Source organism: Bubalus kerabau, chromosome 1 (genome assembly GCF_029407905.1).
Source record: "Bubalus kerabau isolate K-KA32 ecotype Philippines breed swamp buffalo chromosome 1, PCC_UOA_SB_1v2, whole genome shotgun sequence".
Lineage (NCBI taxonomy): Eukaryota > Metazoa > Chordata > Mammalia > Artiodactyla > Bovidae > Bubalus > Bubalus kerabau.
In genome coordinates this window covers 185628917-185644806 of record NC_073624.1, presented here as the reverse complement: position 1 = coordinate 185644806, position 15890 = coordinate 185628917, and the positions used below count along the sequence as shown (strand labels likewise).

General features: G+C 43.3%; 3 protein-coding genes and 1 non-coding gene across 6 annotated transcripts in view; all 4 read left to right on the top strand.

Moving 5' to 3' along the window:
• The window catches only part of TIMM44 (translocase of inner mitochondrial membrane 44), a 369417-nt gene that overhangs the window by 48184 nt on the left and 305343 nt on the right, over positions 1 to 15890 (top strand). The gene's annotated exons all lie outside the window — the stretch shown is intronic.
• Positions 1 to 15890, top strand: part of CD320 (CD320 molecule) — a 92725-nt gene that overhangs the window by 48170 nt on the left and 28665 nt on the right. The gene's annotated exons all lie outside the window — the stretch shown is intronic.
• The window catches only part of NDUFA7 (NADH:ubiquinone oxidoreductase subunit A7), an 84341-nt gene that overhangs the window by 48177 nt on the left and 20274 nt on the right, over positions 1 to 15890 (top strand). The window lies entirely within an intron of this gene.
• TRNAR-CCU (transfer RNA arginine (anticodon CCU)) lies at positions 8497 to 8569 on the top strand. The gene has a single exon. It is a non-coding gene; the product is annotated as a tRNA-Arg (tRNA).

Here is a 15890-nt window from a genome sequence, read left to right as displayed (position 1 = left end):
TCCATATAGCCTAAGCTATGGTTTTTCCAGCGGTCATGTATGGATGTGAGAGTTGGACTATAAAGCTGAGCACTGAAGAATTGATGCTTTCGAATTGTGTTGCTGGAGAAGACTCTTGAGAGTCCCTTGGACAGCAAGGAGATCAAACCAGTCAATCCTAAAGGAAATCAGTCCTGAATATTCATTGGGAGGACTGATGCTAAAGCTCTAGTACTTTGGCCACCTGAAGCAAAGAGCTAACTCACTGGAAAAGACTCTGATGCTAGGAAAGATTGAAGGCAGGAGAAGAAGGGGGTGACAGAGGATGAGATGGTTGGATGGCATCATCAACTCAATGGACTTGAGTTTGAGCAAACTCCAGGAGATGATGAAGAACAGAGGAGCCTGGCATACTGCAGTCCATGGGGTCACAAAGAGTCAGACATAACTTGACAGCAACTGAACAACAATATATTAATGAATCAATTACATCACTTCCCTAACCAGTGATTTATTGTAAATGACTGGCTTACAGTCTGGAAACAACCTAAGTGTTCCAGCACGAGAGTGTGGCTATCCAGTGTAACGTGCCAAACCCGCTTTCAAATTGCAAATTATTTCAAGGAAGTACTTAGTGACCTCTGAGAAATATAGGCTGTGTTAAGTAAGAAATTCAAACAGCGTGTCCAGTAACATTCCAATGTTTCTTTCTTTTTTTAAAAGTTAAAGTACAGCTAATTTATAATGTTATGTTATTTTAAAGTGTATAGCAAAGTGATTCAGTTCCAATGTTTCTTTTTAAACATGTTTATGAGAAAAGAGGCTGGTGAGAAACACAGAAATGGATTAACAACCTCAGGCAGGATGTCTGTGGGCCCGTTCATTTATTCATGAAGATATTTGTTCGTGTTCGGATTACAAAAGGAGGAAATTCTGCATCTCTGCTTGACAGTGCCCATCACCGCTGATGAAGTAACCTTGCTGAAAAATCAAACTTGAATCTAAAAAAAAATCTCTAGAATGTTCAAAATCCAAAATAGTAGCAATGAGTCACCTGTGGCTGTCAGACACTTGAAAGGTGGCCATTCCAAGTTGTCATGTGATGTGTTCTAAGTATAAACAACACATCACATTAGGAAGACTTGTTAAAAAAAAAAAAGTAAAATATCTAAGTTTTTTATATGTATTGCATGTTGAAATCATCAAATTTTGGGTGTGTTAGATTGAAATTAATGATTAAACTAAAGAGAGAAAATAAAGAGAAAGACAAATACCATATGATTTCATTTATATGTAGAATCTAAAATATGACACAAGCTTATCTATGAAACAGAAATAGATTCACAGACATAGAGACAGACCTGTGGTTGCCAAAGGGGAGGGGTGGGCGAGGGATGGGTTGGGAGTTTGGGCTTAGAGGATACAAACTCTTATATACAGGTTGGGTAAACAACACGTTACTGTATAGCACAAAGAACTGTATTCAATATCCTATGATAAACCAATGGAAAAGAATATGAAAAAGGATATATATGTATGCATAACTGAATCACTTTGCTGTAGAGTAGGAATTAACACATCATAAATCAGTTATATTTCAATACAATTAATTATTAAAAATGAATAAAACTGGGACTTCTCTGGTGGTGCAGCAGATGGGAATCTGCCTGCAGTGCAGGAGACACGGGTTCGATCCCTGGTTCTGGAAGATCCCACATGGCGCTGAGCCACTAAGCCTGCTGGCCACAACTACTGAGCCCATGTGCTACAGCTGCTGAAGTCGGAGTGCCTGGAGCCTGTGCTCCGAAACTAGCCACTGCAATGAGAAGCCTGAGCTCTGTGATGGAGAGAGAAACTAGAGAAAGCCCAGGCAAAAGTAAGGAAGACCCAGTACAGCCAAAATAAATAAATAAATAGTTACAAATGATTAAAACAAATTTTGTCTTCTTTAATTTACTTTTAGTAGAGTAAATTTAATTTACTAGAAAAATTTAAATTAAACTTGTGATTCGTATTTGTGGCTCACGTTATATTTTTATTACACAGCATTGATCTAGATCTAGACCTAGATCCAGCTGCCAATTTTCACAAAATACAGAAGACAGGGGAACATCTTAAAGGACACCACAGGGGTGGGGGTCAGCCCAATCCAAACTGTGAGAGATACTAGCGGACAAATCTTTTTTTTTTTTTTTAAGTAGAAAACTAAAAACAACAAAAAGATGGTGAGACAATTTTAGTTTCAGTCAAGGTACACTTCAACAGTCTGTGAACCAAGAACTTCTAGATGTTCAAGCTGGATTTTAAAAAGGTAGATGAACCACAGATCAAATTGTCAACATCCATTGGATCAGAGAAAAAGCAAGAGAGTTCCAGAAAAACATCTACTTCTGCTTTATTGACTATGCTAAAGCCATTGACTATGTGAATTACAACAAACTGAAACATTCTTAAAGAGATGGGAATACCAGACCACCTTACCTGCCTCCTGAGAAATCTGTATTCAGGTCAAAAAGCAACAGTTAGAAGTGGACATGGACTGTTTATAATAGCCAGGACATGGAAGCAACCTAGATGTCCATCAGCAGACAATGGGATAAGAAAGCTGTGGTACATACACACAATGGAATATTACTCAGCCATTAAAAAGAATACATTTGAATCAGTTCTAATGAGGTGGATGAAACTGGAGCCTATTATACAGAGTGAAATAAGCCAGAAAGAAAAACACCAATACGCTATACTAACGCATATATATGGAATTTAGAAAAATGGTAACCCTGTATGCGAGACAGCAAAAGAGACACAGATGTATAGAACAGTCTTTTGGACTCTGTGGGAGAGGGAGAGGGTGGGATGATTTGGGAGAATGGCATTGAAACATGTATATTATCATATGTGAAACGAATCACCAGTCCAGGTTCAATGCATGATACAGGATGCTTGGGGCTGGTGCACTGGGATGACCCAGAGGGATGGTACAGGGAGGGAGGTGGGAGGGGGGTTCAGGATTGGGAACACGTGTACATCTGTGGCAGATTCATGTTGATGTATGGCAAAACCACTACAATATTGTAAAGTAAAAAAAAAAAAAAAAAGAAGCAGAAGTGGACATGGAACAATGAACTGCCTCCAAACTGGGAAAGGGGTGTGTCAAGGAATTTTTAGTTTAAAAGAGATTTAATGGCAATTTTAAAAAATACTTATTTATTTGGCTGCACCAAGTCTTAGTTGAGGTATACAGGAGCTTTTGCTGTGGCATGTAGGATCTAGTTCCCTGAATAGAGATCAAACCCTCACCCCCTGCACTAGGAGCACAGAGTCTTAACCACTGAATCACCAGGAAAGTCCCCAAAAGAGATTTAAAAACATTTCAACCAAAGGTAACGTATGGATATTTGAGAAACTTGATTCAAACTATCTCTAAAATAAAACAAAGGATAACAACAAATCATAAAATTTATGGACATTAAATTACTGGACATTGGATGATGTAGAAATTTAAAAGTGTGATAATGTTATATGGGTGTTTTTATTTTTTAATTTAATTTAATTAAAAAAATTTATTTGTACGCACTGGGTCTTAGTTGTGGCATGTGTGATTTAGCTCCCTGACCAGCGATGAAACCCAGTATTGGGAGCACAGAGTCTTAGCCATGGGACCACCAGGGAAGTCCCAACATATGGGTATTTTTTTTTTAAAGAAATGTCCTAAAAAAGTGATTTGTGTCTCCTAGAATGCATACTCAAATATCTACTGATAATGAAATGGCCGGGATTTGCTTCAAAATAATCCAACTGGGAGGAAGTGGGAACCCAGGTGGGAGATGAAACAAAATAGACTTGATAACTGGTGTTCAGATTATACAATCTTTTTTTTCATTTTAGGAAAATATGTTGTTGTTCTTCTGTCGCCCAGTCGTGTCCGACTCTTTGGGACCCCATGGATTGCAGCATGCCAGACTTCCCAGTCCTTCACCATCTCCCGGAGTTTGCCCAAGTTCATGTTTATTGTATCAGTGATGCCATCCAGCCATCTCATCCTCTGATGCCCTCTTCTTCTGCCCCTGATCTTTCCCAGCATCAGGGGCTTTTCCAATGAGTTGTCTGTTCGAGTCAGATGACCAAAATACTGGAGCTTCAGCTTTGGCATCAGTTCTTCCAGTGAATATTCAGGGTTGATTTCCCTAAAGGTTGACTGGTTTGATCTCCTTCATGTCCAAGGGACTTTCAGGAGTCTTCTCTAGCACCACAGTTCAAAGACATCAATTCTTTGTTGTTCTGCCTTCTTTATGTTTCAGTTCTCACAACCATTCGTGACCACTGGGAAGACCAGCAGGAAGAGATACATCATGCAAAATTTACCATCTTTACCCCTTTTAGGTGTACAGTTGAGTAGTATCTCCCTACTTCTTGGTTCACACTGCTCCAAGTTAAAAGGTGAAAATAAAATTTTTGAATACGTAAAAGATTCAAGTAAAAATATGTTGGTGGATTCAATATTGGTGGGCTGGTGCTAATTAAAAATTTTTGTAACAGTTAGAAAAAGCTAGATATGACTTTTTGTTTCTTTTTTTCTAAAGAAAAATTGCTTCCCAAGTAATACCTGGACCAGCCTTGCACCCTGGGATTTGGCTAGGGAGAAGCGCCCCTGGTGGCGAATCAGAGAGCAGCCCCCGGGAGGAAAGGACGGTGTTCCCGGCTGCTGAGTCCCCCCTGTCCTGTGCGAGACTCTTGAAGTCTGAGAGGTCCCCTGGGGGTGTCCTCGAGGTTTTGTCCTGGAAGATAAGCGATTCAAAGGAGGAGTCAAAGGGAGCTGTGGACGTGATGAGAGACAACTTTCCTCTTCTTCCCCGCCACCCACTTCCTCTTCTCGTTAGACCATCTCATTTACTTAACAGCAATTCATCTATTCGTCAATGAATTGAGCACCTACTGTGTGCCTGGCCCCGTTCCAAGCACTGGGGACAAACGTGTTTTGCCCTAATGGAGCTGGCACAGTGTCTGTGAGAAAGACACAGTAAACAGAGAAAATGTATAGCATGTTACATGGTGATAAGTATTAAGAAGAAAAATAAATTGAAGAAAGGAGATATGGAATGAGGGGAGGATGGAAATTTTATTTATTTATTTTAAAAAGCTTTGCCATGCCACGTGGCAGGTGGGATCCTAGTTCCCCAACCAGGGATCAAACAGGATTGCTGTTGTCGTTCAGTTGCTCATTCGTGTCCGATTTTTTGCGACCCCATGGACTGCAGTGTGCATAGGACAGGCTTCTCTGTCCTTCACTATCTCCCGGAGTTTGCTCAAACTCAAGTCCATTGAGTTGGTGATGCCATCCAACCATCTCATCCTCTGTCGTCCCCTTCTCCTTCCTTCAATCTTTCCCAGCATTAGAGTCTTTTCCAGTCAGTCGGCTCTTCGCATCAGGTGGCCAAAATATTGGAGCTTCAGCTTCAGCATCAGTCCTTCTAATGAATATTCAGGGTTGATTTCCTTTAGGATTGACTTGTTTGATCTCATTGCAAAGAGACTCTCAAGAGTCTTCTCCAGCACCACAGTTCTTAAGCGTCAATTCTGCGGTGCTCAAACTACTGAACAGCCAAAGAAGTCCCCTGGCTATTTGAAATAGAGTAGTCTGGACCTGACTGCAGCCATGAAATTAAAAGGCACTTGCTCCTTGGAAGAAAAGCTATGACAAACCTAGACAGCATATTAAAAAGCAGAAACATTACTTTTTCTGACAAAAGTGCATATAGTCAAAGCTATAGTTTTCCCAGTAGTCTTGTATGGATGTGAGATTTGGACCATAAAGAAGGCTGAGCGCCAAAAAATTCATGTGACTGAACCACAACAACAAGTCTGGACCCGAATCATGGAGAAGAGGCTGTGTGAGTAGTGAGGCAAAGGAGGTGAAGAAGTAAGTCTGGCAGATATCTGGGGGAAGGACATTCTAGGAAGAAGGAATAGCCAGTGCAAAGGGCCTGAGGTTTCTGATGTGTTTGAGGAACACTAAGAAGTTCCTGCAGGGCGAAACAGGAGTCAGGGGGAGGGGAGAGAGACAGACTGAGAAAAGAATAATACCCAAACATGGCAACAGATTACGATTTGAGGAATCTGGTTAAGGAACACATACACACAGGTGAGTATATATGTTACCAAAAGAGTGTGTGTGGGGTCTGACTGCTCGCTGCCGAAAAGCCAATTACCAGGCCAGGTTGGTGGAAAGGAAAGTTTGCTTTATTTCAGATGCTAGCAACTGGGGGTGGGGGACACACAGATGTCTATCCAAAGGCCCACTCCCCCAACACCAGCAACTGGTGGGGCAAGGGCTTTTATAGACAGAAGGAGGAGGCCACATGCAGAAACAGAACAGTCATTCCTGACAGTCATCTTCAAATTGATCATCGGTGGTCTGACCGGTGTCATCTTGGTTGTTTTGGGTACAGTTAATCTTCAGTTCCAGGGTCTGTTTGTGCCCATTTCTTTGAGGCCAGTTATCAAGCTTGTGGCAGCTTATGGCATGGGTACAGTCTGGTCATCATGTAGCTAACTTCTCCACCTGGGGTTTTAGCATCTGTAAGACAGCTCAGTGGGTGTGGCTCAGAAGATGATATCTACAGCCCTTGTGAAAGAACTAAAGGTCCTTGACTCTGCTTCACATTATTATTATTTTACCTCCTTTGACTGTTTTCTTTTGTTTCCGCATTTCACTGATTAAACTTATTCTTTGACTAAAGTTTTCCACAGACTAAAAAGGCAGGCAGAGGACATGGAGTGGTGGGGCTCGGGGGGCAAGGACCATAGAGTCGTCCTGCTCTGTTTAATATAGACAGGTATAGATATAGATACACATGTTTTTCTGAACCTTTTGCAAACCAGCCATAGACATGACTCCTCCTTATTCCTAAATACTTCAATTTATATTTCCTGAGAAAAACGACCTTCTCTTACAGAGGGTTTCTCTACCTTCTTGACCCCGATGGCAGATAATTCTTTGCTGTGGAGGGCTGTCCTGTGCACTCTAAGATTTTTAACATCCCCAGCTTCCACCCACTAGATGTCAGTAGCGCACATGTCCCTAGATCCCTGGTTGAGACAGCCAAAAATGCCTTCACAAGTTAGTTAATGTCCCCTGGATGACAGAAGAGTGCCCCATCTCCGCCCTCTCCCCTAGTTGAGAACCATTGCTTCTATAACTGAGCATCGAAGAATTGATGCTTTTGAACTGTGGTGTTGGAGAAGACTCTTGAGAGTCCCCTGGACTGCAAGGAGATCCAACCAGTCCATCCTAAAGGAGACCAATCCTGGGTGTTCATTGAAAGGACTGATGCTGAAGCTGAAACTCCAATACTTTGATCACCTCATGCAAAGAGTTGACTCATTGGGAAAGACCCTGATGCTGGGAGGGACTGGGGACAGGAGGAGAAGGGGACAACAGAGGATGAGATGGCTGGATGGCATCACCGACTGGATGGACATGAGTTTGGGTAAACTCTGGGAGCTGGTGGTGGATAGGGAGGCCTGGTGTGCTGCGATTCATGGGGTCGCAAAGAGTCAGACACGACTGAGCAACTGAACTGAACTGAGTATTCCACTGTGTTTATGTACCACATATTCTTGATCCATTTCTCTGTCGATGGACATTTAGATTGTTTCCATGTCTTGGCTATTATAAATAGTCCTGCTATGAACATTGACGTGAATGCATCTTTACGAAATGTGGTTTTGTTTGGATATATGCCCAGGAGTGGGATTGCTGGATAATATGGCACTCTAGTTTTTTGAGGAACCTCCATACTGTTTTCCATAGTGGCTGCACCAGTTTACATTCCCACCAACAGTATGGAAGAGTTCTCTTTTCTGTACCCCCTGTCCAACATTTGTTATTTGTAGACTTCTTGACATTGACATTTTTGAAGGTCATAGGCCAGTTGTTTTGTAGAATGTTCTTGTCTGAGATATTGCATTTGTCTGATTTTCCTTGTGATTAGATTCAGATTAAGCATCTTTGGAAGAAATACCACAGAAGTGATCGTGTGTCCCTTTCTATGCAGTGTATCAGGATTCGATTTGTCCATTTGCTCCATTACTGGTCATTTAAACTATGATCCCTTGATTAAGACATTGTCTGTTTCTCCTCTGTGAAATGACAATCTTTTCCTTTGTCATAAATATGTATTTTATGGGCAGATACAGAGAAGCTACGTAAGTACCTTGTTTCTCATGAAACTTTAACTCACCAGTTTCAGCATCCATTGCTGATTCTTGCCTGAATCAATTGTCCTGATTGGTTGCTTTTAATAATTGTTCTACATAAACACTGAATACACTCAAAAGGCTGCTTTTAACCTATGTGTGAAATGGAAAGAGTAGCAATGAAATGGGACTTCCCTGGAAGTCCAGTGATTAAGACTCTGTGCTTTCAAGACAGGGGTGCAGGCTTGATTCCTGGTCATCAGGGAACTAAGACCCTTCATGCTGCCTGGCTCAAAAAGAAAAGGAAGTACAGGGACTTCCCTGGTAGTCCAGTGATTAAGACTCTGCACTCCTGATGCAGAGGCCCCGGGTTTGATCCCTGGTCAGGGAACTAGATCCCACATGCTGCAACTAAGGCCTGATGCAGCCAAAGAAATAAACACAAAAAGGAAAAACAAACTAACAAAAAGCCCCCAAAGGGTTGAAATGCACATCCATGTAACTTTCAATCAGGATCAGAAATGGATTCATCAGGATATGAGTGCCTGCTCAGTAGCTTCAGTCATGTCCAATTCTTTGTGACACTATGGACCATAGCCCACCAGGCTCTTCTGTCCATGGGATTTCCCAAGCAAGAATACTGGAGTGGGTTGCCATGCCCTCCTCCAAGGGATCTTCCCAACCCAGGGATTGAACCCGCATCTTCTGTGTCTCTTGCATTGCAGGCAGTTTCTTTACCACTGGACCACTTGGTAAGCCCTGCATCAGGACATGTGAAACCCCAAAACATTCCCCCCTGGAGATAAATACAAATTATTCGAAGTTGCAAATATGAGTTGGGAGGTAAGGGCAGGAGGGCAAAAGACAGGCCTGGGATGGTAGGGTCTTTGATTTACTAGATGGGGAAATGGGGATGAATTCCAGAACTACTCAGGCGGTGAAACTTACAGGATGTGAACTGCTTAGATTTTGAACCCAGGGAGGAGGATGGAGGGCAAATCCAGGGATACTGTCCTCCGTGACCCTCACCTGGGGCTGATGAGCCCTCAGGGCTGGGGATGTGAGTGTTGAGGGACAGACTGAGCCTCTCTGGGGCAGCCAGGCATTCCAGACCTGGGCGGGGACTGCTCTGGCATTTCCGAGGCCCTTGACCTGGCAAAGGGGCTGACGGTGGCTTCCAAGAGGCTCATGTGTGTGCTGGAGTGGCCAGGAGCCTGGCTCTCCTCGTCTCCAGTTCCAGCTTCAGCCGGTGGCAGAGAAACATCACATGTTCTACCTTGAATGGTGTCAGGAATCTGATGGGTGGGGAAGTTATTTGAGAAATCTAAGGGAAATTCCCTGGCAGTCCAGTAGTTAGGACTCCGTGGTTTCACTGCTAGGGGGGCCCAGGTTTGATTCCTGGTGGGGAAGCTAAGATCCTACAAACCTGCTGTGCAGTCAAAAAACAAAAAACTAATTGCATCTTTATCCCTCACCCACCCAATCAAAGTGCTTTCTTGCTGTTACATATCTCCATGCTGGCTGGCAAGGCTAGGATGCTTATCCAGCCCCTATCGGAAATCCTTGGTCCACGTGGTGTTCAAGCTCACCTTCTGTTCCTTTCATTCATCGAAAAAGTATTTATAGAGCACCTCTGTGTGCCAAGCATTGTTTGAGGCTCTAGGGACCAGGCAATGTGGAAGACAGACAAAAAATTTCCTGCTCACGTGGGGTTGACATTCCAGTGAGGAACAGACACAGTATAAGAATGTTATAAGTGCTAGGGGAAAAAAAATTAATGCAGGCTAAGGAGGTGTGTTGAGTGGAGAATTCAGGGAAGGCAGCCAAGGGAGCCTCACAGGGACATTTGAGCAAAGATCAGAAGGTGTGAGGTAGAAGCTGTGTGGACATCTATGGGAAGAGCATTCCCATAGATGCAGCAGCAGGTGCAAATGCCCTGAGGCAGAACTGTGCCTAGTGGAGCAGAAGGAGCAAGGGTGAGAGTGAGAGAGAGGGGAGAAGAAGTCAGCAGGTGGCAGGAGGGACTTCCCTGGCTGTCCATGATTGGGACTCCATGCTGCCAACACAAGGGGCATGGGTTCGATCCTTGGTCAGGGAACTAGAATCCTACATGCCATGCAGTGTGGCCGAAAGATTAATAAAATAATAAATAAAAATAAAATTTTAAAAAGAGGTGAAAGGAGCATATCACGAAGGGCATGATCTAAGGGCATGATCTTGTGGACTACTCTAAGGATTTTAGTTTATTTATTTTTGGATGCTCTGGATCTTCACGGCTTTCTCCAGTTGTAGTGAGTGGAGGCTACTCTCTAGTTGCCGTGTGCTGGCTTCTCTTGCTCCAGAGCACAGGTTCTAGGCATGCAGGCTGCAATAATTGCACCCCAGGGCTCAGTAGTTGTGGCACAGGGGCTTAGTTGCTCCATGCCATGTGGGATTTTCCTGGACCAGGGAATGACCAGTCCCCTACATTGGCAGGCAGATTCTTAACAACTGGACCACCAGGGAAGTTGATTTTAGTTCTTATATTAAGTGAGATGGGAGCCATGAGAGGAAGGATAATGACTTTGCCCCTAAACTGGTCCCTCTTTCACCTTTCAACCTGGTTATAGTTCCACCCAGCCTGAAGCCCTGTCTTTATCACCTCGCAAGTCTCACCTCCATCTGCCTCCCCTTCCACCGCCAGCTCCATCTCTTTTTCACCTCCCCACCTTTATCTCATTTGGTGTTTCTAAAAAAGGTTGTTGTTGTTCAGTTGCTCAGTTGTGTCTGACTCTTTGTGACACCATGAACTGCAGCACGCCAGGATTCCCTGTCTTTCACCATCTCCCAGAGTTTGCTCAAACTCATGTCCATCGAGTCCGTGGTGCCCTCCAACCATTTCATCCTCTGTCACCCTCTTATCCTCCTGCCTTCAGTCTTTGCCAGCATCAGGGTCTTTTCCAATGAGTCCACTCTTTTCATCAGGTGACCAAAGTACTGGAGCTTCAGCTTCAGCATCAGTCCTTCCAATGAATGTTCAGGGTTGATTTCCTTTAGGATTGACTGGTTTGTTCTCCTTTCTGTCTAAGAAAAGGCAGGACACAACAAAGGAACACAAATACACAATCCCAATAGCACCCTAACATGTTAAAAGCAGCTAGTTAGGAAAATATAAGAAACAGACTCATAGACATAGAAACAAACTTATGGAGGGAGTTTTCTGGAGGTCCAGTGCTTAAGACTCAGTGCTTTTACTGCTGTGCCTCAGATTCAGTCCCAGGTTGGGGAAATGAAATTCCACAAGCCATATGGTGCAGCCAAAAAAAGGGGGAGAGAAACAAATTTATGGTTACCAAAGGGAAATAGGGGTGAATGAATTAGGAGTTTGAGTTTAAAAGACATACACCACACACACACACACACACACTACATACAAAATAGATAAATAAGAAGGACTTACTATATAATACATGGAACTATATTGAATGTCTTGTAATAACCTGTAATGGAAAAGAATCACTTTTCTGTACATCTTAAACTAATGCATCCATGCTCAGTCACTCAGTCATGTCCAACTCTTTGCAACCCAAGGACTGTAGCCTGCAAGGCTCCTCTGTCCATGGGGTTTTCCAGGCAAGAATACTGGATTGGGTGGCCATTTTTAAACCAACTTCAAAAAAAAAAAAAAAGACTGTCACTTTCAGAGGTTTATGGGGAATTAATTCACTATTTAGAAAAGTAGTCTCTAAAAGGAAAGAATCAAGCACTTTTACATGAAAAGTGTAACCAAATGGAATTTAAGAGGAAGCATCTGCAAGGGAAGAAGTTTAGCTAATAAAGGAGGACAAAATGCGAAGAGGAACACAACACTACTTTGCAACCTCCGACAAGTTCGTCATCCATGGCTGCTAACCTCATGCAAGGAGAGACAAGGAGAGTGAGCCTGATCTGAAGGAACCAACAACACTCACCATCGGGTCAAAGGCATTAAACCCTAGTCTAATCCTGGTTCTGGAAACAACTGCCAATTTGCATGAAAGATGAAGGGCAGAGGACCATGCCGGCGTGCACCATGAGGATGGGATCAGCACCACCCGGACCGTGGGAAACAGCCTGAATTGTGCAACTGATTCATTTGTAACGGAGAAAAGGGATGGGGGGGAACCCATGAATTAAAAGAGACTTAAAAGACATATCATTTTCTTTTTTTTGCACGGGCAAGACTAAACCACAGTATCTAGAGATTCAAACTTGCATGATAAACTACTCAGAAATACCAGGCAGTGATTATTACACAAGTCACAACAGTGGTTGCTTTTCAGAGTGAGGAAGCACCGTGATTGAGACGCAGCCTGTCGGAAGGGTGTCTGGGGTTGCTGGTGATTTGCTCTTTGTGGACCTGGGTGGGGGTTAGAATGATGTCTGTCTTCCAGGTGAGTTTCCCAGATTCAGCACTATCAACATTCAGGTCAGATAACATTTAGTTGTGTGGGACTGTCATGTGCATCACGAGATGTTTAGCAGCATCCCTGCTCCACCCAGTAGAGGTCAAGAACAGCCCTCCCCCACTCCATCCTGACAGTCAGCAAGGGCTCCATTTATTGCTGAATGTTCCCCAGGGGGCATAATCACTCCTGGTTGAGAACTGTCACTCAGGAGTGTCTTAAGTTATGCATCTATTTTGTGTGCTTTCTTGGATCTGACTCTGTGTGTGCATGCACTTTATTTACTTTTTAATTTTTATATTGGAGTGACTGCAGCCATGAAATTAAAAGACGCTTACTCCTTGGAAGGAAAGTTATGTCCAACCTAGATAGCATATTCAAAAGCAGAGTCATTACTTTGCCAACAAAGGTCTGTCTAGTCAAGGCTATGGTTTTTCCTGTGGTCATGTATGGATGTGAGAGTTGGACTGTGAAGAAGGCTGAGTGCCAAAGAATTGATGCTTTTGAACTGTGGTGTTGGAGAAGACTTTTGAGAGTCCCTTGGACTGCAAGGAGATCCAACCAGTCCACTCTGAAGGAGATCAGCCCTGGGATTTCTTAGGAAGGAATGATGCTAAAGCTGAAACTCCAGGACTTTGGCCACCTCATGCGAAGAGTTGACTCATTGGAAAAGACTCTGATGCTGGGAGGGACTGGGGGCAGGAGGAGAAGGGGACGCCAGAGGATGAGATGGCTGGATGGCATCACCGATTCGATAGACGTGAGTCTCAGTGAACTCCGGGAGTTGGTGATGGACACGGAGGCCTGGCATGCTGCGATTCATGGGGTCGCAAAAAGTCGGACATGACTGAGCGACTGAACTGAACTGAACTGAACTGATAGTCGATTTAGGGCTTCCCTGGTGGCTCAGTTGGTAAAGACTTCGTCTGCAATGCAGGAGACTCAGGTTCAATCCCTGGGTTGGGAAGATCCCTTGGAGAACGGAGTGGTTACCCACTCCAGTATTCTTGCCAGGAGAACTCCATGGACAGAGGAGCCTGGCAGGTTACAAAGAGTCAGACACCAAGTGACTTCCAGAGAGAGCGCGCTACAGTTGATTTATAATGTTGTGTTAGTTTCAGGTGTACAGCGGAATGATTCAGTTAAAAATGTACCTATTCTTTTTCAGATTCTTTTCCAATACAGGTCATTACAGAATACTGAGTAGAGTTCCCTGTGCTATATAGTAGGTCCTTGTTTATCTATTACTGTAGCCCACAGGCTCCTCTGTCCATGGAATTTTTCCAGGCAAGAATATTAGAGCAGGTTGCCATATCCTACTCCAGAGGCTCTTCCTGTCCCAAGGATTGAACCCGAGTCCCTTGCGTCTCCTGCATTGGCAGGTGGATTCTTTACCACTAGCGTCACCTGGGAAGCCCCATTTTATATATAGTAGTATGTGTATGTTAACCCTAAAATCCTAATTTATCCCTCCCCCCTTACCCTTCCCCCATAACCTTTCCCATTTGGTAATCATAAATTTGTTTTTGAAGTCTGTCAGTATGTTTCTGTTTTGTAATATCTATCTATCTATTCCAGTATAGTTTTTATGGGGGAAACAACAGTATTCTATGGCTTATCTGGAAGAAGAAAAAAGACAATGGAAACAGCCCAGGAATTTTGCAAAAAGTGGAGTATTAGATGTTAAAAATATATTCTAAAGATACTGTGGTTAAAACAGAGTGGCACTGGGACAAATGGATGAATCTCTGAAATAAAGTAACCTACCTCCAGTGGGCCCCATTTTAGCAGATTAAGTCTGAGCTGCTTCAGACATACCCTTCTGCCTGTCCCTCCAGCTCGCCTCCCACCAACATCACGACTTAGTCAAATTTCACCGTATCACCCTTTGCATGTGCAATTTCTACTATCTGGAGCACCTTTCCTAAGTGTCATCCTTGCAGGCTGCCTACCCAGACACTCTAGGTCAACAATGTGTCCCCCTTTCTGTTCCCATAGATTCCAGCTCCCACCCCTCTCACCCCTTTAGCATAACCCATAACTTGAAAGTCTATCTCCTCCTCTCAGGTTTGAGGCCCAGGATGGCAAGGACTATGTTCCCCTCAAGGACTTGCACAGTGCCTGGAACACTGTATGTGCTCAATAAATGCTAAATTAATTGAGAAAAAGATCCGGAGGGTCACTTTAGATCATACTACATTCCAACTGGGTTACAGAGTTCAATGTAATGTCAAATCATTCTCTGAACAAACATTTAAAAACTTTTTGGAAGTGTAGTTGATTTACAATTTTGTGTTAATTTCTGCTCTACAGCAAAAAGACTCAGTTATACATATATATATATATATATATATATATGTATTCTTTTTCATAGTCTTTTCCATTATGGATGATCACAGGGTATTGAATATAGCATGGGCTTCCCAGGTGGCTCTAGAGGTAAAGACCCTGCCTGCTAATGCAGGAGACACGGGTTCAATTCTTGAGTCGGGAAGATCCCCTGGAAGAGGACATGGCAACCCACTCCACTATTCTTGCCTGGAGAATCCCATGGACAGAGAAACCTGGAGGATTATAGTCCATGGAGTCGCAAAAGAGCTGGACACTCAGTCGGAAGGAAGTGACTTAGCATATTGAATATAGCTCCTTGTGCTATACAGTAGGATGTTATTGTTTATCTTATTCTCTATATAATAGTTTTTCCTATTTCTCCCAACCTCTCCTTAGCAACCAACATCTGTTCTCTATGTCTGTGAGTCTTCAATAAACATTTATTAAGTGCCTACTGTGTGCTCGGGGCACTGGATAAAGCAGTGACCAAAATCAATCAATTCCCTGTCCTTACTGGGAGACAGATGGCAAACAAGTATACAAATAAATTATATATATATATATATATATATATATTTTTTTTTTTTTTTTTTTTTTTTCAGATAGTGAAAGTAGCTATCAGGTTCGTAACTGGAGAAGGTCCACGTTAGGTCTTTAGAGGACAGAAACACATAAGTTGAGCCCCCAAAGATAGGAGAAGGTGGCCAAGTGAACAGGTGCAGGGAAGAACACTTCAGGAAGATGGAAGAGCATGCACGAAGACCCTGAGGTCAAAAAGATCCAGGGTCCGGATCCCTCACCCAGAAACTGGGAAAGGAGCATCAGTCCTTCCAGCTTCCACCTAAGGGATCTTCCATATATACAAGTCCCACCGGGTAACTTTCCTACTTGGAGTCTTCCCATGGCTCCCTGTCCCCGGTGGATCAGATCCAAGCCCTTTCGCCCTGAGCGGGTTAG